General features: G+C 42.0%; 1 long non-coding RNA gene across 1 annotated transcript; it reads left to right on the top strand.

The window, feature by feature from the left end:
• The first annotated feature begins 278 nt into the window (after positions 1-278).
• On the top strand, positions 279-21,248 carry LOC121094198. Its single transcript, XR_005829774.1, has 3 exons — positions 279-1,824; positions 8,511-17,278; positions 17,509-21,248. It is a non-coding gene; the product is annotated as an uncharacterized LOC121094198 (long non-coding RNA).
• Positions 21,249-24,099: the final 2,851 nt, after the last annotated feature.

Below are 24,099 nucleotides of genomic sequence, written 5' to 3'. Positions count from 1 at the left end.
CCTTCCAAGAGCACCAGCAACTTTAAGGTTCACTTTAACTCTTTCCAAAACAGCTCCATGTCTTTTAGCAGGAAATACAACAGATAAGTTGCTACTGTGTTGGTTTGTATGGTAAGAAAATGTAAGCTGGCAGCTAGGTTATCATCTACTCATCCTAATGAGCACTTAGCTCAACTTAAAATACTGCTATGCTGCAGGAGAAAGAAATTGTGATCCTCTAACTTGTCAGAAAATGAACAGTATGACCAAGCTAAGTTGTGAGACTCATTAAAGCTTGTTGGTCATTCAGTTCAGTAAAATAAAGGCAATAAACACTTACTCAGATGAAGATTTTGTTTTAAGCTCTCTGAAGGATTTGGCCCCCAAGTCCCACTAGAAGTAAGCTTCAAGCCCCAGAGGTGGTTTTGAAAATTTCGTTTAGTGTAAGCTGTATTATCAGCAGAAATATGTATTAATGCGTAAACATTTATCTTGAAATAGGATCCATTTTTTAGGAAGATGCGGGTGATTAGGCATGTCTGGAGGATGTCATCTTTTTACAGAAAGAGGTATTATTTCATAAATTATAGCTAACTACTCAGTAACTTAAACTGGGTTGAAATTAAAATGAAAATGTTCTGGAGTGCATAGGTCTTCCTGAGATGTATGAAATACTAGGCTAAGCATCAAGAGCAGGATACCAGCTCAGTTCTAAAACAAGGAAAATGGGCAATGGACTTGAACAGTGCAGGTTTACAGACCAGCTCTACATTTACAGAATGAATTATGTAGATGATTTAAGAGGCATTTTCTCTTACCTTTTTAGGTTCTGAGCACTTTCTATGGGAAAATCGTATCAAGCATAGAAAGAGTTCAAAAAATTCTGAGGTACTGGAAAAACTAGCCTAAAATAACAGATTTACAGATGACCAAGCCACTCCAGCCAGCTGTGTCACCTTTCTCTCTACCTCATCTAATCTATCTTGCCTAAGACAGCTGCAAACTGTAACACATTGAATCTTCTTTTACTGTGTGTTCAGGGTGGTCACCTTCTTCCACCCAGCTAAGCCAGAAGGGAACTCAGTGCACAGCTTGTAAACACAATTCCTTTGGAGTCTGCATGGGAGAGGTGGTGTTTTTCCTGAAGCCACATCCCAGGAACTTCTCTCTTTAAATTGCTTCCGTAGCATCATTTCATAGTTCCTCATAAAAAAAGAAGATGGCTTCCTTACGGCCTTCCTGGGCAAAGAATGTGTGAGAGAAGCTGTGATCCTTTTGACCTTTTCCTGCCAGAAAATTTTTTATCCTGTTGAGGGACTCAAATCACATTTCCTGGCTGGAACTTGCCTACGCCACACACTTCAGTGTTCAGAGCAGGTCCTTCCTGCCACCTTGCCCTGCAATCCCACATCATCCTTCAGTTGGGGTCCCCAGCTTCACTTCACACACTAGTTCTTTGCAAGACTTTGGCCGAATTTCCAGTCACCAGGTTTCCTCACTTGCTTGGTTTGTATCTGTCTGCAGTCTTCCAGCCTCCCGTGAGTGTCTGGACTAAGCCCTCAGCCTGTTCCTGTTTAGCTGAACATAGGATACACTGCAGTAACTCTCAACAGCATCCTGACCTAGAGGCTCTTTTTCCAAAAATACCTGTCTTACAGGCACTCTTGCTGCTGGTGAGCCAGGGATGGGAGGGGAATTCACAGCTCCCTTAGCATCAGCTCTTAGATTTATTCTTTTAATGCAGGTAATTTGGCATTAGCCAAAAGCTGCTGTCAAGAATATTTGAGAGACACCATCTCAGACTGACGTGCCTTGAGACACTGGCTCAGCAGACAACTCTCACTGGTACTGTTTTAAAAGTCTTTAGTAGCGTTTATGCTATTTACACTAATTCTTATGAAGTCCCATGTAACACGTCAAAGGCAAAACATGCAGGTTTTCCAGACTGCAACATTTTTCATGTAGTGGTGGTTTTAAGAGAAGGGTTACAGCCAACCTGAATTCAAACAGAATATAGTGTAGCATATCTACATCTTTAAACATGACAGCTTTGTGGGGTACAACAAATGCCTGACTTCACAGATGCATGGAAATTCAGACTGTAAATCCATTAATTTAGCATGTTGGGGAGTGTAATGAAAAAATAGCTATACACCCCATTCAATGAGATTATGGCATACACTTACTATGCAAAGTATTATTTATCTGCAGTCTTATGTATTTTCCTTTGGGCCTGAAATCCATGTCTAAAAGACAGAAGAGCTGAAATGCTGTCTAACATGCAGAGTTCTTTTTTTGAAATGTGATCTATAAATAGCAAATTTCAGCTGTAAATGTGTAACAATAGCAACTAACTCCTGAACTAACCCTTGTGGAATACGGAGAACTACCATTTATCAGCCTGAACCAATACTTTTACATTTCAGGGTCTTCATTTGGGGCAAACTTTTTCTGGGTTCAATTTTCAAGGATTTTATTTTATTTCTGCTCAAAGTGATAAAAAATGATCCACAATGAACTTAGCCAATATAGCACCACTAAAACTAGTTTCTAGATAGCTCATTTTCTGTAAATCAAATTACAATGGTTAGTCTTATTGTGCGATTTGCATAATTGCAAGAGAATTTAAAAACACTCAGCAAATTTGTGGAAATCCAATGACAAACTTACTGAGCTAAAAGTAGCTAAAGAATGTTGAGCATGGGAGACTGCAGCCTAACAGAGCACAGATGACAGTCTTAGTTTAATTATTTATCTTAATAATTACCATGGAGAATGAAGAGATCTAATCCACCTATAAAAGACACCTTCCCAGTATTTGATGTTCTCTTCTAAGGCAATACCAATTAATGCAATGGAGTGAAATCTGAACCACATTGGAGAACCACTGAAACACTGGCTCTGGTCAGGGAGTACCACCATGTGTTAGGAAAAGCTTTGGAGTTGCTAGTATTGGTTGGAGGGTTTTTTTTAAGAATTACTGCTCTGATGCATAATGTGGAACACTAATCTAAACTTGAAGGGCCATAATCTGCCATGAACTCCACCATCACAAACTCTGCAAGTTATCTTACATGCTGGAGCAGCGTTAACCAGCAAGAGCAGAACGCATACTTGCATCAGCACAACCAAAAAGAATGTGGGTTAAATGTTTGGCTTTTAGAACCCCTTCTGTTCTGATGTTTACAAATTCCTATATACAAATGGCTGCCTACAAATTCAGTGTTCCCAAGTGCAAGAGGGACGTGTTTTTCAATAGACGATGTTTTAGATTGTCTTGCTTGCCAGATCCAAAAACTGTGCTAAAAATTGGTATTTGGATTAAAACAAATCTTTCAATCTTGCAGTGATTTTAAAAGGCAATCCTACATGTAATTTACAGTCAATTGGATGTAGCCTCAGATACAAATTTTAATTAGTTTTCCTTCCAAATATAAGGGTAGCATAACTAACACTCTACATATGTATTCAGTCCATCAGGTTGATTCCTGCTGGAGGAGTGTTTTCAACTATTTTAAGCAATCTTATATATATTTCATATATATATATATATGAAATAGCAAACTATTTCATGCCTTCATAGGCTGGGTTTGTAGCGTAAAAAGAATGGTGACTCTTGCTTTTAAAACAAATTGTTACATGTTTGCTGCTGTTTTTCCCAGAGCCCTTTGCACACCTTTTTCTACCAAAACCAGAACAATCTGTTCTTTTATAAAAAAAAGAAATAATTGGGTTAACCCTGATCAGAGGCAACTTTTTGTCTTTTTTTTTTTTTTTTTCCTTTGCAACCATTTACACCCCAGAATTGCAAGAGCAGAGACAGAAGCTGTAGCTGAGGAAAGAATTTCCAAGCCCAGTGACTTCAAATGAAGAGTAGGGCTGCAGTGGCTCTCCCACATCAGATGGTGTATCAGGCTGACCTGGCACAGGGGCTCATTGCAAATGTGGAAGGTGTGAGCTAGGTTACAAGGGAGCAAGCCAGCTGTGTTAGCTCAGAAAGCTAGTAAGTTGTGGTGTGCCAAAAGTTGGGAGGGCAGCCCAGGGAAAGATTGGTGCTAAAGTTGCTGGTTGTGTTTTATTGAGGCCTTCAGTACTGGGGACAGCCTGAAACAGAGGCTGGAACAGTTGATCTGGGAGGGCTGTCTCAGTATAGATGTTTTATATTATGTTCAGTGTAGTACATTTAGCAGGTGTATACTTCCCATGCTTCCCAAACCCTGTTTGCTCAAGTTTCACCGACACTGGGAAGAAACAGCTAACCCAGACAAAGACTACTCACCCAATGACATTTAATCCTCTGCAGTATTTTGGAAGCCCAGGTCCAGCCAGTGCCAAAATTGCAGGGCACGTTTTCGATACTGGTGTGCAGAAGTCCAGTTTTTGTAATGTAACTGGGGAAAAGTCATGATTCAGTAAGTTGAACCAAACAGCAGGTTTTTTCCTTGCTGAGGGTAGGTGACTCTGTACCTCTCCTATCCTGTTGTTCTTAATATCTACCACAGGGAGCAACCTAATATGCAGTTGGCTCCCTTTTGAGTGTAAACCTCAGTCTAACCAATTTTTAACAAGTATCTTCTAAGCAGAACCACTGGATTACATAGGCTTTTCTACCTGATTACTCCTCCCCCATCACCCTCGCCTCCTACTGTTGCATCCTGCAGCACATCCTTGCCCAACTGTACTCAAAAGTATACCAGGAGACTCCCCTGAAAACTAACAAGTTTTCTTTTCCGGGCATCAGAAAGGTTCCCTAGGCTGGCAGCGCTCTGTGAAACTGCTTGCAGAGGGCCTTGCATGGGACTGGGAACAAGAAGATGCTTTAGCAGTTTTGCTTACAAATGTTTTAGCACAGTCAAAGCAGCATGAGCTGGGTGACCTATGAGCATAGGGGTGCCTGCCTGGCATCTCCCCAGGTCTCTTGTGTGCAAGAGAAGGTCTGCAGAGCAGTGTGAAACATATTTTTTTAACTTTTCCCAGTATGTAGGCTGTGCCACTTCAGAACTTTCAGAACTAAAAACACTAAAGGGAAAAAAACCCTCCCTTTTTATAGCCTACTGTCTCGTTGAAAGTGATTTATGAAATGAAGCTTCCTGCCCACCCAGTGCACAGAACAAATACAGACAGTGCTTTGAAATAACTACAGTACTATGCTATTTTCAGTAATATTTAGCTCACTTAGCCAAGAAAGCCCACTAGGCTTAGCAGACAGACATAAAAAGAAACGCTCTTTCTGCATTTTTGTGTGCACATGCATCTATTTTAGGTTTTACTCCTCTTTTCTCTAGTTGCATAGCTGAGTATCAATGCAGCAAAGTTCCAGCTCAGGGAAGTGCTTTAAGCCCACTTCTCAGTACAAGAAACAGCTCTTGAGCATACAGCTAATTTTAAGTGCCTTAATAAAGGTAAGCATGTGCTTACGTTGAGCTACTTTCATTTATTGTGAGACATGTTGAATTCATTCACCTCAGTAGCAGTGGAAAATATTGTGGTCCATGTATAACATAATTTGATTATATTTTGTGTATGTTTAGGAAGTACTTTTACCTTTTCTCTGACTGTACGGTTTTGTGTTGTCACAAAATTATTACCTGTCACAGCTGGCATCAGAATTACAGTGGAGGAGGAAGTTCTAGCTGACACTGCCTTGGCCATCACAAACTATATTTTCTTTACACCCCTTTCTTCCTCGTCAGCAAATTGAGCTGTAACTTGTTTTCATAATTACATTTAAAAGAAAAGATAAAAACAAGCCTACCAAGTTGTTTAGGTCTGTCAAGTCCATTTCTCCTGCCTTCAGCAGTGGGTGCCTATGGAAGAGTAGAAAATCAGACTGAGCATACAGTGATGGTTCTCCAAAATACTCTTCCCTTTTCCCTGCTGATTTGGAGGTTGGACTTCTTAAGCCAGCCATGTTATTTTTGCACTAGGTGGACTTTTATTTGAAACAGTCTAATACTTTTGAATACACGCAGAGCTCAAGCATCCACTCTTACAGCAAGCAGTTTCACAGTTTAATGGGATGCAGTATCACCAAGCATCTCCTTGGCTTGTTTTGAACTTGCTTCTTCTGGTTCTCTGATACCGCCTGGCTTTTGTGGCATGAAACACCAGATTAGAGGTTGTCTTTCCTCTTCCTGGTGCCGCCCAATCAGTCACAGAGTGCCCTGTCATCTCCTGGCCTCTCAGGCTTTTATTTTCCTTATTAAGAGTCCTCCTTTGTTCAGGAAACTCTCACTTGAGTAGGCAGTTCTGTTGGCACCAATAAAGGTGCACTGAGTGCTGGCAGGATCACAGCATTACTCAAGACCAAGAGAGCAGTGCTGCATTTAGGTATTGTGGGTACTTGTCTGTAGTGAGCATCACTGCCTGCATCTGCACGTCTGGATCCTTAATGTAATCCAGTGCCTGTCATAGTTCTGCGGAAGTAGAGCTCCTGCCACTTGGGTTTCTTCTCTGAGATATGTGGAATACATATGCATTTCAGTTTCAGCTGCTCCATCATGGTAGTATCCTCTCACATAGACAAAGTATCTGTAAAGCTTACCAGCTTATGCCAGTTCACCACCACCACTCTATGCCCCTCCTGCCTCCATTTTCTAATTTTCCTGATTCAAGTTGCTTTTATTATTCTGACCAAGCTCTGGGATCTATCTCACTGATGAAAGAGACATCAGCAATGCAAAACTATCTAGAAATCTCATCATGTTCAAAACACAGTAAGAAAGGTCTCTCTTTTTGGTGTTCCCACGCTGTTAACACGTGGTTTTCTTATTGTGGTTTACTTTATAGATCAAAATCATGTGCTGTATTAGGAAATGCTGTGGAAGGTCCATTTCTCATGATAGTTTAATCAGATGAGATCCTTTAGAACATACATTAAAAATACATCAAACAAAATTATTATTATACTTCACTATCTCTTTTTAAGAGAATGGTAGGAAAGCACCATCGGTGATAAGGATTTGGACTTTGTGTCTGTGTTGCCAAGTAATCAGATAAACTCTCCTACCCAAATAGGTCTCCAAATAAATCTTATTAAAAGATCTTTTAAAATGAGAAATAACATGTCATTTGAGTTTAATGATGTATTAGTTGCATAGTCAGATTTTTAAAATGCTGAGACTCCACTAGATAGAAAAAATAAGTATAGTATTTAATTTACATCCTACCCATGGCAGTATATGTCACTGTTTATTCTTTCACAGTCAGCTAAGGTAAACTTTTTGATGTATTTTTTCCTCATTTAAAGGCCATTGGGATATTTTGCATCTTACAGTCCTAAGACCTGAGATGGGGTATGCCTTTCACTGCTCTAAGAAACAGGATAAAAATTTCAAAGGCAGTAAGCTGTGTGCTCTGTAGAACCACCCAGGTATAATGGGATGCTTGGTCCTCAGTCCCATAATTACAAAAAATAGTTCCTTATCAAAGACTGAGATACTGATTTGCAGACTTTGATACATTAGTGAGATGCATTGCTCCTTTTATGTAGCTGTTTTTCTTTCTTCATCTACTTCAGGAGAGACTTCAACCCAGTACTTTCTGTCATGCATTAGTAACTCTGAAAACATGTTTACTTAAGTACAAAACCACATTAGCTCAGCATTATTGTATGCCTCCAACACACATAAATTACAATATATTGTGGGGTAGGAACTTTGATCGAGAAAAGCCCACACTGAATTAACTTGGAGGTGGGGAGGAGGGTTGGAGCATTAAACGCTCCTTGTCTCCTTTGCCTCTCATCCCAATGATTCTCACTGCCAGTCAGTGTCTCTGATTGCTCACTGTGTCTGCACTGCAGGCTACAAGAAAAGAAAGCACTAACTAGGAAAATCATGGTATTTCATGGATCTAATCTCCTTCTCTAATATTCATTTCCATACACAGAATCTCAAGTGTTACTTGTAGAAAATCCTCCCTTGCTCTCCCCAGTATCATGTCTCTCACCCTAACAGCATTAGGGTTCTGGAGTAGAAAAGCAGCTTTGGGAAGGAGAAATACTGTAGACACCCACCCCCAAAAATGTAACTTGTAGCCAGGATTTTTTTCCCCCCATTGGAGGGCTTATGCTAAGATTTTTCCCTATCAATACTGCAGGAATCTGGTACAGTGGTAGAGAAAATGATTTAGCCTGGGTAGTGAGGAAGGTGCCGTTCACATGTACTGTTGCTGGTAGAAGACATAGATGGTGAAGGGTGGCCTCAGTGCTCCAGACAAGGCTGCAGCAAGGGCACAGCACACCTTCTGCCACCAGAGATGCCAAGTCCCTGCACACAGTCTAACTGGCCCTTACTGGCCAGCCCTCCTGCTTACTGCTGGACAGCCTCTGGGTAGGAGATACGCAACACTGAGAAACAAAACCAGCAGGTTTATTTCATACAGTCCCAATACATTTGTCCCAGTACGATGAGTCTTACAGGTCAGTAAGTCTAGAAAGTATGTGGGGGGTGGGGGTGGTGTGGTGTGTGTCCCATCTGATAAAGCAAACAACGCACATCTTCCACTGCTATGCTATTTTTTCCTGGCAGCTCTGCTCATCCCCTTTCAGAGGTCTTTTTGACTACCACTGCGTGCTGCACTGAAAGGACTGGCCACTCTCAAGTTGATTCAACTGCCATTGATGCCAGCATCAGAAAGTATGCAAGACACAGCCTTGCTGCCTGGGTGTAATTTAAGAGATTGAGTAACCAATGTCACTTTCCATCGAAGCTGGAAGAAACTTTGCTCCCAATGGAAATGGAAGCAGAAATGAGTCCTTACTTGTATTTGAAGTGATAATTGATTTTGTTGATTAAGCTGCATGATACACTGTTTATCAGCTACTGAGTAAAAGCACAGATTCTTCCTGTGCCAAGCATTTGATTTTTACTTAGTATTTGTAAGCATAGAAATCTAAAGCCAAAAAGTTTGAGAAACTTTACTCTCAAAGTGAATGACTTGCTCATCTATTTATATATACACAAGTATACAGAGCATTGCATGATAATTTGACTCCGATACTAGCATGTTTTCTGTATTATTCCTCACTTGTTTTTTGCAAGTTAGAACATCCCCCAAGCCCTAGGCTGTATCTTGTGCTGTACATGTTTAAGAGCCATGTACAATAAGAAATTGATACTGCTGTTGTATGCAGCTTTGTCCTTTTAAAGGGTTTGGATCCTGCAAATAAATGATATGTCTTGTCTAGCAGTCCACCATTGTTGCAATAATCCTGTAAAAAATAACCTTTCAGTCTATTTAGTTTGTGGACTTATTATGAAAAAGTGTATTACAAGTAGTATAGTTTAGCAATATGCAAAAGCAGACAGGAAGAGTACTAAGATTTTTTTGTGTTTTTATTCAGACATTATCTCCCTTTACTTGCTACATCTGCTTTACAGTTTGTAGTTTAATTTACTGTGAAAATTAAGCTACTTTAAACAATAAAGATAGCATGACATTTCAGAGGAATTGTCACTGGAGAGTATCAGTATGTCCCTAGATGTCACCTAGATTAAAGGTGTCATCTCTCTAGCTCCAGAAGTCTTGTTTAGAAATGGACCCAAAAATAATGAAAAAAGAACGGGTTCATTGCAACTCCACAAACATTCAGGGCAAGGTACCAGTGCAAAATGAGCTGTAACTAGTTCAGCAGTCCTACAGAGTATTACATACATTCCACAGGAACTTTGGCAGCACATCAACCTGTATGCTACTCCACACCAGCCGAGCTAGGGAGGGGTGGGGGCATCAGCAGGAATGGAAGGCATGGCTTTTGTGCTTGGAAAACACTTGTATAATGAACTGTCAGATCAATCCCCAAAAGTGGCAAGTGACAGTTTATATAATGATATCCCTGTATACATTGTAGGCTCCACTGAATATACCTCACACAAGAAACAAGGTAAAAATCTGACTCAGTTGAAGCTAAAGGAGCTTTCTTCCTACTAAAAAAACTATTTGTTGTGTTTATGCAAATTAACATTGAAGAAACATATAGATTCCATAACATCTGCAAGGAACTGCTGAGACATGTTCAGCTGTTTCCTATGCTGCACATTTTATTTCTGTGTTCCTCAAGGCTGTCCTAAGAATTGATAATTATAGTTCATAAGCTAATTCACAGCTATTATAGGTATTATACATGCCATAAATTTTATTATATAATATAACCAAGTAGCTGATAAGGGACTTACATCTTGCTTTGTGTTAAACTGCTATGCCACATTATGGTTGTCATGTTGTTATGCACATATTATGAATAAGCAAAAAAGAACTAAAGAATTTAAGGAAACCTTTCCCCAGAACGGGGGTAATTTACAACACACAAAAAAACTACCCATGTTTGTTAGGGAGTATTACCTAGTTATCTTTTCTCTGGTCAGAAAAAAATTATTTAAGGTCACTGCAAATGTTATATCCCAGGGAACAAACTGGTTATGACACCACTTCTCATTGTTAGAGAAAAATTCAAGCCAGTATTTCTATATGCTCATACAGGCACCTTTCTCTAAGCCTGCTAATGCATTTGAAATTAATTCTTGGTACAGCAATACAGTTCTTGTAATACCAGAACTGGATTTATATGGTTTTATTAGCATCTGCAGAAACCATCTAGCAGCATCAGTTTATGCAGTAACTTATATTTCACTATATGCAGATCATCTGTGTTCAGTTCCATTGAGTTGTCATGTGCTTTTGCAGGCTCCCGGTACAATACGTAGCTCTAAATGATCTAAGATGGCATACTCCCAGCAATTCATCACAAGTACAGCAGGGTTCCCAAGTCAGAGTTCAAATATCACACTTGTCATGCATAAACTTACTGGAAGGAGTTTGCCAAAACCAAAACAGTGTCTGCTGTCAACTGCTGTCAGAAATTACTACTAATGCAGACAGGGCTTTGCTTTAACCTGATGAGGTACAGGGGTAACTGGGCTCAAGCACACTACGCTTTGCTGATTCCCTCATTAAAGCCAAGGGGGCCTTTAGGAGTGCCATTTGAGACATAAGAAAGTGCTGTGCTCACATCAGCAGCCCATCAGGGTGCTGTCACTGGAAATCCTCTTTATGGCAAGCACATGAGCCTGGCCACTTTCAAGGTCCATCCACAGTATCTGGGGAGATGCACTTGATCGCAAATTCATCTAACCCTTTTTGAACCTGCTGGTGCTGCATCCAGTGGCAACAAGTCCCACAATTTTGTTAGCTGGCTGGCACTGTAAATTGAGCTGTGGTTTCAGAAAGCCATCAGTGTTAACTCGGGGATGTTTTCTGACTGCAACTGCCAGTCCAGAGCTCAGCATTAGGTGGGTATGTATGTTCTGGTTAGTTTTGTCCTTAAATACATCACTTATGTTTATCTACACTAATGCTTCTCTACCTCCTTTTTACCCTTTCACTCTGGGATGAGAGATCCTTATGGAGTTTCTCGCTGTCAGCAAAGCATCTGACTACCTAGAAATGCCCAGTGTCATCCATAAGCCTGGATATTTCACTGCTCGCTTCCCTCCCCAGTCATCAATAGGATTGGCTTTATGCCACAGCTTCAAGCAACCCACTCAGCCCTTGTCCCTAGTGACAGGTTACACACCCTGGCTAGGAGTTTTGCGGTCTCATAGCTAAATTCCTTCAGGACTTTCAAGTGATGCCATTCAATCCCAGGGTTTAATCACATCTGTCTAGTATAACTCAAACTGACCTCACTGCTCTGACCAGTCTCTGCTGCAGAGCACACATGTGATGTCTCAGATACTTTAAGGAGGAGAGCGTGATGCTGTTACTGTTTTGCCTGGCACAACCTTATTATGCCTGAGTGTCCCTTTCACACCTTGGTCACAGAGTGGTCCTGTGATTCCTAGGCTGCCTTTCTGCTTTTGAGGAACACAAGGGTGTTTACCATCAGCTTGATCACCCTTTCCAAGGCAGTCTGCAAACTGTTCCAGCCCTCCCCATGTTTTGCTATCACCTGGCCTGCCCCACTTGGAAATCCTTGTTCTGCTTTCCCTAAAGCATTTCCTTTGCTTCTTTGCTAAACCGTACAGGGGCTTCTTAGACCACTTTTCTTTAGTTGCAGCATAGGCTTTGCCTGAGTTTGTAACACAGTAAGTTTTGAGCAGCTTCCAGCTTGCTTGTGGGCCTCCTTGCACCCTTCAGACCCATGGCCACACACTTTTCTATACAGCATGCCCCTAGCACTCCTGTACACTCAGCAGCCTGACAACAGCTTTTCCAACCAATTATCCTTCCTCCACCAAGTTCAAGAGCCTGGCTGTACTAGGGTTATCTCACATCAGGTATTGCAGTTCTCCCATCTTACCTGTCAGGCTCTTGGCACTGGTAAAGTCTGCCTTCAGCCCTTCCATTAATGCTGCGTGGCCTTCTCCCCTGGCACCGCAGGCAGTGTGATTTGCCATCCCTGTTTATTACAGTTGTGCTGCTCATACCTGCCCCAGCCTTTCTGGGGAATGCTGAACATCAGACACATCTCCCTTGACAGCCCAGAAGCGGAGCTCCCCTGAGCATGCCAGCTTTTCCCTGGCTTCTCACCAAGCTACTTCTCCACAGCCACCGCCAGTGCCAGCACCCAGTCCTGAGGCAGTTACTGAGCAGCCTGCACCCCACGCTGTACAGCGTCCCCCCACCTCAAAGGCCCTCGGCCCTCCTCCCTGCCCCACTCCTTAGCCAAGCACTGAGCTCCAGCGCTTGCTGCTCCTTTGGCCTCCATAGCAGGGGCAGACAGCGATTAAGGGATGGTGCCAGCCCCCGGGCTCCCTGCCTGGCAGCCAGTGGTGAACCACCAGCGCATTCCTGCTCTCCACCATGCCATCAGTATCCACCAGGTTCCCAGCTCCCCCAAACCCAACCGTCCGCTGTGTCAGTACATTTGTTTTGGCAAGCATTACCACCTGCTCACTGGCCACCACGGGGCCAGCAGCCAGCACTCCCACATCACTCATGCCCCATCCTGACCCCAAAGGTCCCACCAGGAAATGTTTTCAAGGGAAAAGCACGAACCCCCTCCTCACCAGCACAGCCACTGCCTAACCCTAGGCCCCCCCTCCTCAGGGGAGCCAGGGCTATGCCACACCAGCCACCAAAACCACAGTGAGGGAGCTCAGAGACTATCTGGCCTGCAGCTGCCTAAGCACCCTAGTCCCAAGGGAGCAACCCCATCCTCGAGGCCCAGAGCACCTCACCCCACAAGCCTCAACTGGTAACCGGCCACACTGAGCTGTGCAAGAACCCAGGGGCTGCCTGCTCTATTGCTGGACTGATAACTGCTCTGAGCTCCGGTATTTTTTGTTTGTTAAAGGTTTTAAGTTTCAGAGTAAAAACAAAGTTTACAATTCAGATTAATTCAGTTTCCCCTTTAAGAAAGGGTTTAAGGCATCAGCTGGCCATTGCTCTAGCCTTATTATACTAGCAACAAAACAAGATTTGGTTTCACTGAAACAAGCCCATAAGCAAATACATGGGAAGAAACAGCTGACCTGAAGCCCACATAGCTGTCCTACAAGGTGTATATACTTACCAGCAGAGCCCTTCAAACCAAACTGATGCAAAAAGGCTCAGGTAAGAGAGATACCACCCTTTTATCCTCTCCTGGGTTGGAGGAAGTCCCGCTCCCTTGGCAGGATTAAGGCATCACATGACACAGCCTCCAGCCACCACTCCCTAATTAAATAATCAGCAAATTCAGGTGGTCCTTGCAAAGTCCCACATGCTCACCTGGCTCTATAGCCACAGCCACCCCCTCTGATCACACATGCAGGCCCCACATTCGCATCATGACTCACCTGAAGGAGCCAGCCCTCCTCCCTTGCCTGCCTTTCCTGAGCAGAACTGTGTCACCTGGACTCATTTGCCGATACCCTGTCTTTGTTGACCCTTGTTTTACCCTTAGATATTCATTCCACAGTGCATCTGTCGGCCTGTCCAGGGTAAAAGCCACTGCAGTCATGTCCTTTGTGAATTTGATCTATGAAAATGTCTTCCATTTCAAACATTGGGGCCCCAATATTGTGCATTTTCCTTTCTCTGACTGCTGCGTGTGGTACGTGAGCAGGCACAGCCCGCACCGGCAGTTGTGGTGGGGCACTAGCATCCTCGTTCATGCCCTGCACATCATTCCAGTGAGTATTTTATCAGCAGCTGCTGGTGAGCCACAAGGACTGCTACAAAGACAGACTTCAGACAGACGGCATCATGATCCACCAGCTGTCAAATTCACCTGACATCTGTGGGATCCTAATAGCTGCCCCAGATGGATGGTGCCATATGATGAGCAAATATATATATATATATATTTTAACATCTTCTGATAAATGTACAGCCAAACAAGAGTTTCACATCAATGCCTCTGTGATGTTGGGTTTGCATCACAGGCTGAGGAAGTGACCATTAATTTTATGGTGCCCACGTACACATTGCACCTCCAAGCCACTGAGGCTCCCATTGCTGAAAAGAAAGGGTAGACAGAGTTGTCTTATACACGCGCCTGTCTTCTCTGACATAGATTCCTCTTCCATCACATGTCTTTCATATAGTCTTGAGCAGCTGAGACTACAGAAGCTGTCAAACTCTCAGCTTGCTTAGTATCTTTCAGACACTTGCTTGACGATATACAATGCCTTAGGCTAATCAATACAGACGCAGGTGCTAGTCCCCACCTTTCTCCTGAATTTCCTTGTCTGTGAACTGTATGTATTTATATAGGCTATATGTACTGTGCTAAGTTTGAGCTGTAGTGTGTCAGAACTGCAAACCTGTTGTGAAGCTGAACAGCACCTGTTTGACACCTGGTTGAAGTGATAGACAAAAGCCTTAAAGTTCAGTAGGGAGAAAAAAAAAAAAAAAAAAAAAAAGCTCCTAGAAAAATGTCAGGCTAAAAGGAAAGCAAGAGAAAGATCAAATAAAATGTAGAATTAAAATACTATCTCTGTTAAGGTCCACCTTTCACAGCCTATTTTGTTGTAGCAGTGCCATAATTGAATTTTCACAGTGGAAATACAGCTGCCATAGTTTTGTTTAACCTTGCCCCTAGTTCTGCCTTGAAACCACCCACTCCAGGCTCATCCTACCTCCCACTGGCTGTCACAGTTCACGCCCCTGGAAATTTGGCCATAGCTCTGGAGCTGAAGAAATATCCTGAGCCCCTTTTGGCTTAGCTCAACAGTGCAGCGCTGCAGTGTGTGCTGGGGAAGCCAAAGGCACGTTATACCACGTGAGGGATCACGGAAGTGTGGGAGATACCTGGCCATGAGCCCTCTGTCTCTGTAGCCATTTTAATAGTGGGGTGCTGTTCTTTGATACTTAGAAGATAAAAAAATGTGTCCTCTCAGTGAGTTGAAGCAGCCCAATTTGCTATGCTTAGCAGATGTTATGGGGAATATGTCCTGCCTCTAGAGCTGCACCAGGCCTGCAGAGCCAGCAAAGGAAAACACTGCCCAGAGTTCCTGCTTGAAGAGTAATTTTTCCATGTATTTTAAGTAATTTTGTGGGTTTGGAATTTGCATTTCACTGTAGCCAATTGAGTAGAAAGTATCAACAATTATGTTCCTTTTCAACGTAGCCATAATTATATCTACGTTAATGTCATTTGCAGGGTCAGAGTATCTGGGGACTTCATATGTGTGAGACTCAGCCTCCCAGTCTTTGTTTAACAAACTTTTACAAGCAAACTTTTTTGTTTCTTAGGATATCCAGGTGCTTATGTGGAAATTTTAATAAATTATTTTGTATTGCTATTAGTATTGTAAACAAAATAAATGTGTGTATTATGATGCAAAGTAACCTGCATATATTTTGGGAATTTCTGCGTTCAGTAGTCCCATGCATCTCCGGATGTAATTTATCAAAAACAGATGTTCTTTATATCACTATGTCTTGTATCAATGTCTATTTAAAGTTAAACTGAGAGCAACCGAAGCCAAAGAAGCATGCTTTGATTTAAATAAATCAAAGCATATCACAGTCATAGCAATTAATAATCCAAGACTGGAGCAAACATGAAGGGTAGGAGCAATCCATTCAGACAGGATTGTTTTTGTTTCTTGCTGTTTTTCTAAAGCTTATTAGAAGCAGCAAGTCTTTGATTAAACTAATTCAACTTCCACAAAAATCCCTCAGCAACAATAGGTATTAAGAGGCTCAATCCTGGCAGGCTAAGCAAACAGCCTGTATAAATCAAGGCTGGGGTTTTGATTATAATGGTCCCTTATTTATGACAGGTCATCGAAAGCCATTCTTCACTTGAATCATTCTCAGCATTATATGCAAAAGCTCCTGATAATGATACAGGATGAGGTCTCAAGCTGTAATTATGTTGCTTGCATCATGTATCAGGCAGAGATATTAATGAACCACGACTCAAGTAATTATAGCTGCAGGAGAGGGAGCCTTGGATTATAAGACAAACTTCAAATTGTACTAGAGCAGCAAAATCAACGTCTGGTTTTATTCCTGTTAAAGTCAGTTAGTATTTTGTGTGCCTTCAACTGGAGGGCTTGTTCTTCCCATCTTCTCCAGCAGACATTTACCGCAGTACCAATTGATTGAACATTGTGGTCTGAAGAGGCATCACTGGAAGAGCAAAAACTTCAGAAACATTTTTGAGACATAGCAAACGAGTGTCCTGTTGAGAGGCCCCAGTCTCCAATGCAGATGTAAGGGGATCACTGGAGGAGAAAGTTACTAGTGAAAAATAGCAGAAAATTCAGTTTTTGTTTAGAGTAGCTGAGAAAGTCTCACCAAACCTTTCATCTCTTTCTCCTGAGAATTTTTTCTTTAATAGTGGCAGATACACAGCACATTTCTAAGAAGAAAACACATTTTCATATCACAAAGCTAAAATAGATATTATTTATATGAAACAATGATAATTCCCTTTTCCTGTAGGTGTAATTATTTTGGAACCAGGAATATATATGTTTGTTTGTTTTTTTAATTACTTGTAAACATCCCCCCAATGATCTGAAAGAATAGTACAACATCACCACTGACAGCATACTTGAAGGCTGACTTAGGAAAGACACCATGTCCACAGGCCAAAATGATGCGCTCTGCTGCATGCATGCAAGAAGGGCTGAGCAGGATGCAAGTCAGCATGCAGGAAGAAGTGTGGAGGCATTAAGCAATAGACTCATCACATTTTCTTCAAGCGGTAGGTTCATCATGCTTTCTACAATACATTATTCCTTTGCTTTTCTTTCCTTTGCCAGCTGTATCCTGATCTGCTCATTCTGAACATGGGAAAAAGAACTCTGCATTTTCAGAGAGGATGGCTCCATTGGAAACATTCACAAAAGCTGGGGTGGTAAAGTGTTGGTGAAAGCATCATTATAAACCTAAAAAAAAAAATAATACTGCAGTCAGAACCTTTTTTTCCATCCAAAATGTATTCTTGAGTTTATCTGAATAATTTATGGTAATTGAAAAAGCCAGGGAAATGGTGTGTGGGTGTGTGGGTGTGTGGGTGTGTGGGTGTGTGGGGGTGTGTGTTTATCCACCTTTTTTTTTTTAATACATCTCTTTTTGTTCCAAAAGGACTTTTCTGCCTGATGCCAGCTCCAAGAGCAAGTCATAATCTTGACTAGCAAGCATTGCCCCTCATTCCTAACAGCACCTCTTTGCTCATCTGCAGAGCCAGCGCTGAAATGCTTGGGAACATAAGCCATTAGGAAAAGTGTTGGGAAGGTCTACATATAAGCCTGTTATATCCATACCCACTAAAAAAGAAATTAAAATTATTAAAGAGTACAGCTATGCTTAGTTTAACTAATGACCCAAATGGCAAAATTGAAGCATTTACTTGTTCTCCCCTTACCACTCGAGCAGCAGTGCCTTGCTCTATCAGATATTTCAGCCATTCGGGAGTCGCTGTGATGTTGCATCTCTCAAGACAGCATGTGCCATCATGCAGCACGGACTGGTGCAAATGGTCTGTCTGCTCTCCAACGACTGCACAGGCACCCAAGGGGACGGGGAGCAGACAGCAGCTTTTCTCCTCTTTTCAGCAGACACTCAGAGGTCTGGTACTTATTATCTTCTGAAGAAAGGGCACAGGTTTCTGCAAGCAACTTGAGCTCGTATCAGCACTGAGATCACAGCGCATGATGTAACTGGTCAGTTCAGAAAGACAAATTGCCTTGAGGAAAACGAATGCAATGCTCCAACCCTCTGGCTTAATTGCTTTCTGCTCCCATCGGCAGGCTGGGGTTTGGCAGGCAAAACACGAACCGAGGCAAATGGAGACGCTCCATGTGAGAGGAGGACGTAGCCCCATCTAAGCCAGGAGATGATATATTGCTTGCAGAGCTGACTGTGAAAACAACGGCGCCTAAATAAAGCTGTGAATCATCCCCCTGTCTCACACCACTTCCACTGGAGTAGTTTCACTCCTGAAAAAATGTGGCAAATCCTTTGATAGCAAACACTGCAAATAAATATGTCAGTCCAGGCAACTCTTTGGACAGACTGTAGGTAAGTGCATATGTGTCCCCACAACCCCACTGGGGTGGCTGCTCCCTTGCAGTGGTGCAGGATGGGACCATCTCCACCATCAAATTGAAGTGAAAAAAATCTTGATTTTTGGTCCAGTTCAGATGCCTTCCAGACCCTGAAATTACTAATAATTTTCTAAGCAGAAAAAAAAGGCATGTGACATTTACCTTGATTAATGGTCGACACTGAATATGAGTGGTGCTGGTGGTGTGGCTAGGGATAGGTTTTAGAGTCACTCCGCTTGCCTTCAGGGCTTGTGGTGCAGGCTGTCACACCAGAAGAAACACCTGAAGGAAAAAACATGAGGTTAATTGAGCTAGCTCTGACTGTACCAACCAGGGGAACCTAATGTGCTTTAGTTTTTCAGTGAATACATTGAGTAAAAAAATATATCCCTACAAGCTTATTGTGCATATTTATTTTATTCATTTTTTCTTTGTAAGATGCAACTCCCATGTATTTGAGCTCGTCTTCATTTAATTTAGTTGGAATATCTGGGGGATGAAATGGGACAGTGGATGTACCTCACAACTACAATCTGCTCAGCCTTACCTAGTCACTGAAATCCAAATGCAGTTCACTTTGTGCCTCACTTAAATTCTGAAAAACAAGAGGGCAGGGAAGTAGAGAATGGGTGAAGTAAACCCATGCACTTTCTAAAGTGTGGGGGAGAACCATATATACATAAGTCAATAAATAGAGCGCCCATTTGTGCTGCTGTGCACTTTGAGAGGTGTTCTGCTCCCCTCGAGGTAGAAAAACATTTGGGTTCTTTGTAAACTGTTTTGTAAACCTTGGACAAAAACAGTATGATTTGAAATGGTGGTGCAATACACTTTTCTACGCAAAATTAGCAAGCAAACTCTGTGGACCTGAAACAGACTTCGCCAAATTCACAAAACCTCAACCACCACAAAGTTTGCCCACCTCTAACTCGAGCTCCAAGATCATGTGAAGGGGCTCGTTGAATGGTGCAGAGTAAGCCTGAGATCTGGGGAGGGTATTAGAAAGATGAATATTTTCTGAATATATAAGAGAGAGATTATCAGTGGAAACTTTCAGTATCCTCCATTAGCTATGAATGAGAACAGCAGAAGAATTGCTGTTTTGAGTCTTGGCCTGTCGACAGAGATTTGGCTGAGTTTGCAGGCTCCTAAAGCCTGAAAATCCTAGAAGCCCCTTAGTAACAGAGTTTAAGTTTAGTACTATAAAACAGCTAGCTCAGGCTTAAGGAAATCACAACCTTAGCAGTACATCTGTAAAATCCAGGAAGCCATGAACCAAGCTGATAGAAAACCAAAGACACTGCAAATAGTTACAGCTACGAAGTTACTGCCTCCTGTCTTTGACAACGGTACAGTCACACTTGATGCAAGAGAGAGCAAAATCACACTTTCACCCTGAGAGCAAACAAGTGCAGCCTGGTGCACATAGCCACTGTGTGCTTTTGTAGGCACAACTGCAAGCTGGATGTGGTGTACCCCTTTTAGAAGGCGTGTTGCCCATAGACTTTCTTGCTTTTACATGAGACAGTGATCCATTTGTCAATATTCTTTGAATTCATTGGTGGAAGTCAACAGAGACTTTATTTCTCCTGTTATTTCACTGGAGGAATATCAAAAAGGACTGGGGAAAGTTGTTAATCACAGACCAATTCCCTTACAGGTCTTAATTTACAGGGCCAAGAGGAGCCGAATCTGACTGTTTGGAAGAAATGAGAGAGGCTGCTTTTGGGTTGTTTGAAAACATGTTGACTGTCACTGTGAAGTCTAGCCCAGGGCTTGCTATTTCAATGTGCTCTTTTTAATGTCCTCACAAAGTCACTACATATTCACTGGACAAGAGACCAAGCCTTTGGCAGCAGAAGATTGCAGGTAGAAGAGGTCTGAGAGTTTGGCAGTAGCTAATCTGTGGTCATCATTTAAAACTTGACCAGAGATACAATTTAGAATAAATAAATTTCTGCAGTGAAGCCATGAAACTCAAGAGATAGTGACCCAAAGAGCTGCAAGGGCTGAGGCAGTCTTTCTTAAAGTTTCTTAAACCACTCATCATGCATATAAATATAATTTTACCAAAAAGCTGTTTGCTTTCAAATTCTTTCCAAAATGTGGTGGACCGTGGATAGTTAAAAATTTGTTCTAATGTTAATGTTAAGAAAATGTACAATTCACTTAAATAACGGTTTAATAATGATACGTAATGGAAAATAAGTCAAAGCAAAAAAGACAGCATTGTGTGTTTTGTCCCCTCTTACTCATCATGTGTTTTTCAGATGGTTATCTGTAGCTGGATTTTGTTGTCCCCATTTAAGCTATCTAACTGCTGAGCTGCAACATCCCAGCACTTGGAACCCCGGCCGTGCTTATCCTTATGCCAATAATGCAAAATGGTATGTAGGATGTGCATAGAAGAAAGAGTCTTCAAAGATGCGGGACAATTTAAATGATGCTACAGAACTAAAGAATGGAGGATCAGGGACAATCTGAAGCACTGTCCCTCCAGCTCTCCCTTCTGAGTGCAAAGAGACATAAATTAGTGTAACTTGACACTTTGGGGAGTAAATTAGCAGTATGACAGCTCACATCTTTGTTGAATACTGCTTCTATGGCAGAGGGAAAATAAGTGTGATAGAACAGTCTATGTGGATGAGCACAGGAGGATTTTAATATATGCGACTTCATTTTTTGGCAAGTTATTTCTTGCAACAGTGAAATAAATACTCCACAGTTACAAGCTCATTGACTTCTCTTATCACCAGCAATAAAGAAAAAGCAACTGCCTTAGCTGAATATTTTTTTTTTTTTGCATTGCTGTTTCCAGGAAAAAAAAAGAAAAATGCTGTTTTGGGGAATTAAATAGTTTATTTAATGTAAGTAGCATACCAAGAGCAAGGGAATGCATTATTTTTTCCAAGTTGTTTACTGCAGTTTTGACATGCATATATTATCCTGTTGAAATGTTAAGTAAGAAAGCAAAATGGGGAAGACATCAGGAAATTTATCAGATGGCTTTGCAGGAGAGGTAGAGAGTGGACTGATTTTCCATTTACAGCTGGATGCAGTTTTAATAAATGCCAGGGTATCTAGGGGGTCTGGGATAGCTGACTATGCTAGAAATGTTTTAGTGTGGTAAGTCATTAGGAGAATGAAGTTCTCCTTCCTGTACTTAAACGGGATTATTAGAACGGTTAGAAATCTTGAAGGAAAGTAATATCCCCCAGTAAAAAAACACACTTTTGCAGAATTTTGCTGAGAGCTTTCCTTTCAGAATCACACAAACACAACTTATGCGCCATTGCATTTAAAAACAACAAAAAAGTGGAGAAGCATATTATTAATTCTCATTTGTTTTTGCTTAAGTCTCAAAACAGAAGAAAGGTGTTGATCAAATAGGAAGATTTCAGCTTGCTTGCAGCTTTTTCATGGAAAGGACAGAATTTTGCTGCTGTAAGAACAGTACATATCATAACATACAGTGACATAACATAACAGTACAGTTAAAATCATATTAAATCTGTGAAGAGTGCCACCAAAGCTATGGCTGGGACTGCCTATTGCCAGCCTGGTATGACCTGGTATGACAGTCAAATGTTTTTCAAAGGCACTACTAGGAATAGAAAAGAAGAAAAGGAAGGAAAGCTTTGCATCCTGAGCTTTGATATGGGGTATGTGTGGTCTCAAACACTCAATATTTTTTTATATAGAGCCTCTATGGTCTGGGCACTACATGCAGCATAGCTAATGCAATACATGGTGAGTGTGTTTGTACCAAATACACTTGAAAGGCTGTGGGAAAGCCACTTTATGAAGGAGGTTCATCAGGAGAGTGATGGGTACTCAGAAAGCCTGGCACTCCCTCTATGAGACCGACTTTCTCAGGTTCCTCTAGAGTCAATGCCAAGAAAGAAGATGACAGAAATCCTTTCTCTGCAGCACATCTGGTTGTAGCTAGACCACTTTATAATATATGATAGTGGTATTGCAAAATGATGTGCTTTCCCATATGCTGGGGGGGGGGGAAGGGGGCGGGAAGGCAATCAAAATAAAATCCAATCACACAAAATTCCTTCCTTTCTTAATTTCTCCCCAGAGGATGGAGATGGTCTGCGTGGGAAATAATTAAAAGCATGTTTTGCATGAGCCCTGGTGCTGTGCAACTTCTACCCTTGGCCTAAGAATAATTAAGGAGGGGTTATTTCTTCTTATTACTGTTATTTACAGGGCAAACCACGCCTATTGTACAAACAGCACCTTTTCCTGAAAAGCCAGGGTGGGCTGACAAGCTGTTTCCTCCTCTTGTATTGGCAGCACTGAACGGCAGAGACCAGATCTTCCTGCAATGCCACAAGCCCAGAGCACTCTCTCCCCATCCTGGCACACAGCAAGAACATGCAGCATCTGAGTGCTGGGGGAAACAGGACACTGGAACTTATTTAAAACTCTTTTATTAAGATTTGCAGTTTGCTAATTGCTTTGCTTCCTCTCCACATAGAGTTTTCAACAAAATATCACTGACCAAGGACAGCAGCATCTCATCTCCTATAAGCAGCCACGCTTAACAGCAGCATTTCCATCCAGCATGTCACATTTTCCCTTGCCACCCAGCTTCAGTTTAATGAAGCTGATGTGTTTTCAATTAGTTTTAAACTCCACATTAGAAAATATAACCATATACTTCAAGTTACATGTAAAATTCAAGCTGGAATCATGTTCACAGCAATGTGATTGGGTTTGGTTTCTTCCACGCAACTCATTTCCCTTTTCCCCAGCAGTCTGCCCTGCTGTTCCTTGAAGCCCAACATTGCTCTGACATGCCAGGAGAAGTGCAGTGCTTTTAGACCATTTTCTTTAGCTTCTTGATTTGTTTTATGTAACTGCCAGGAGAATTATTGCCCTGCAAGTCACTGATACTTCATGTCTAAATTCTGGCCATGCTCATGACAGGTTATGCACCCCAAAACCATTTCCCAGGTTTGTGGAGCACATCATTGCTCTTCTCCTCTTCCATAAAATGGTGACATGGAGGAGGATGTGGAAGGACAGGCTCCTTTTTGTGCCATCTAACTACAATTTATACAGTGCCTCAGCTGAAGCCTATCACTCAGCTTTAGGCTTGGAGGTCTTTCAAGACCATTCAAGGCTGCTGTGGGAATGGACATACATGCAGGAGGGATCTGACTTGTACTAGGCACCAACCACAGCTATTCCACAGGTTTTTCCAGATCTTTTTACTGGACATGAGCAGCTAAAACCTACCTGCATCCCTCCTGTGTGGCCATGCCCTACATCTCCTCACCACACATCCACCCCCTTCAGTGTCATGAGTGTGGTGAGTCATGGTGGTACCCATCTCTCCCAAAAGAGATGCCACCAGGGTTACTTTTTCAGTGCGACAAAGAGAGTGAAGCCAAAACCTGCAGTGTGCTGACTGCTTTTGAAGCAGCCACAGCATTTCATCCCTGTCACCTTGCAGGAGAAGGGAGTTGGTGCAGAGCAAGTTGTGTCAGAGCCTGGGACCAGAGCAAGTGGCAGAGTAAAATATGCTTTAAGCATCCCTCCCTCCTCACTGAGCAAACCCATACCGAAGAAAAAGGGAGAGGGATAACTGTGCTAGAGATCCCACAAGCTCCCT

Source organism: Falco naumanni, chromosome 9 (genome assembly GCF_017639655.2).
Source record: "Falco naumanni isolate bFalNau1 chromosome 9, bFalNau1.pat, whole genome shotgun sequence".
Taxonomy (NCBI): Eukaryota; Metazoa; Chordata; class Aves; order Falconiformes; family Falconidae; genus Falco; species Falco naumanni.
This window is presented reverse-complemented; position numbering and strand designations above follow the sequence as displayed.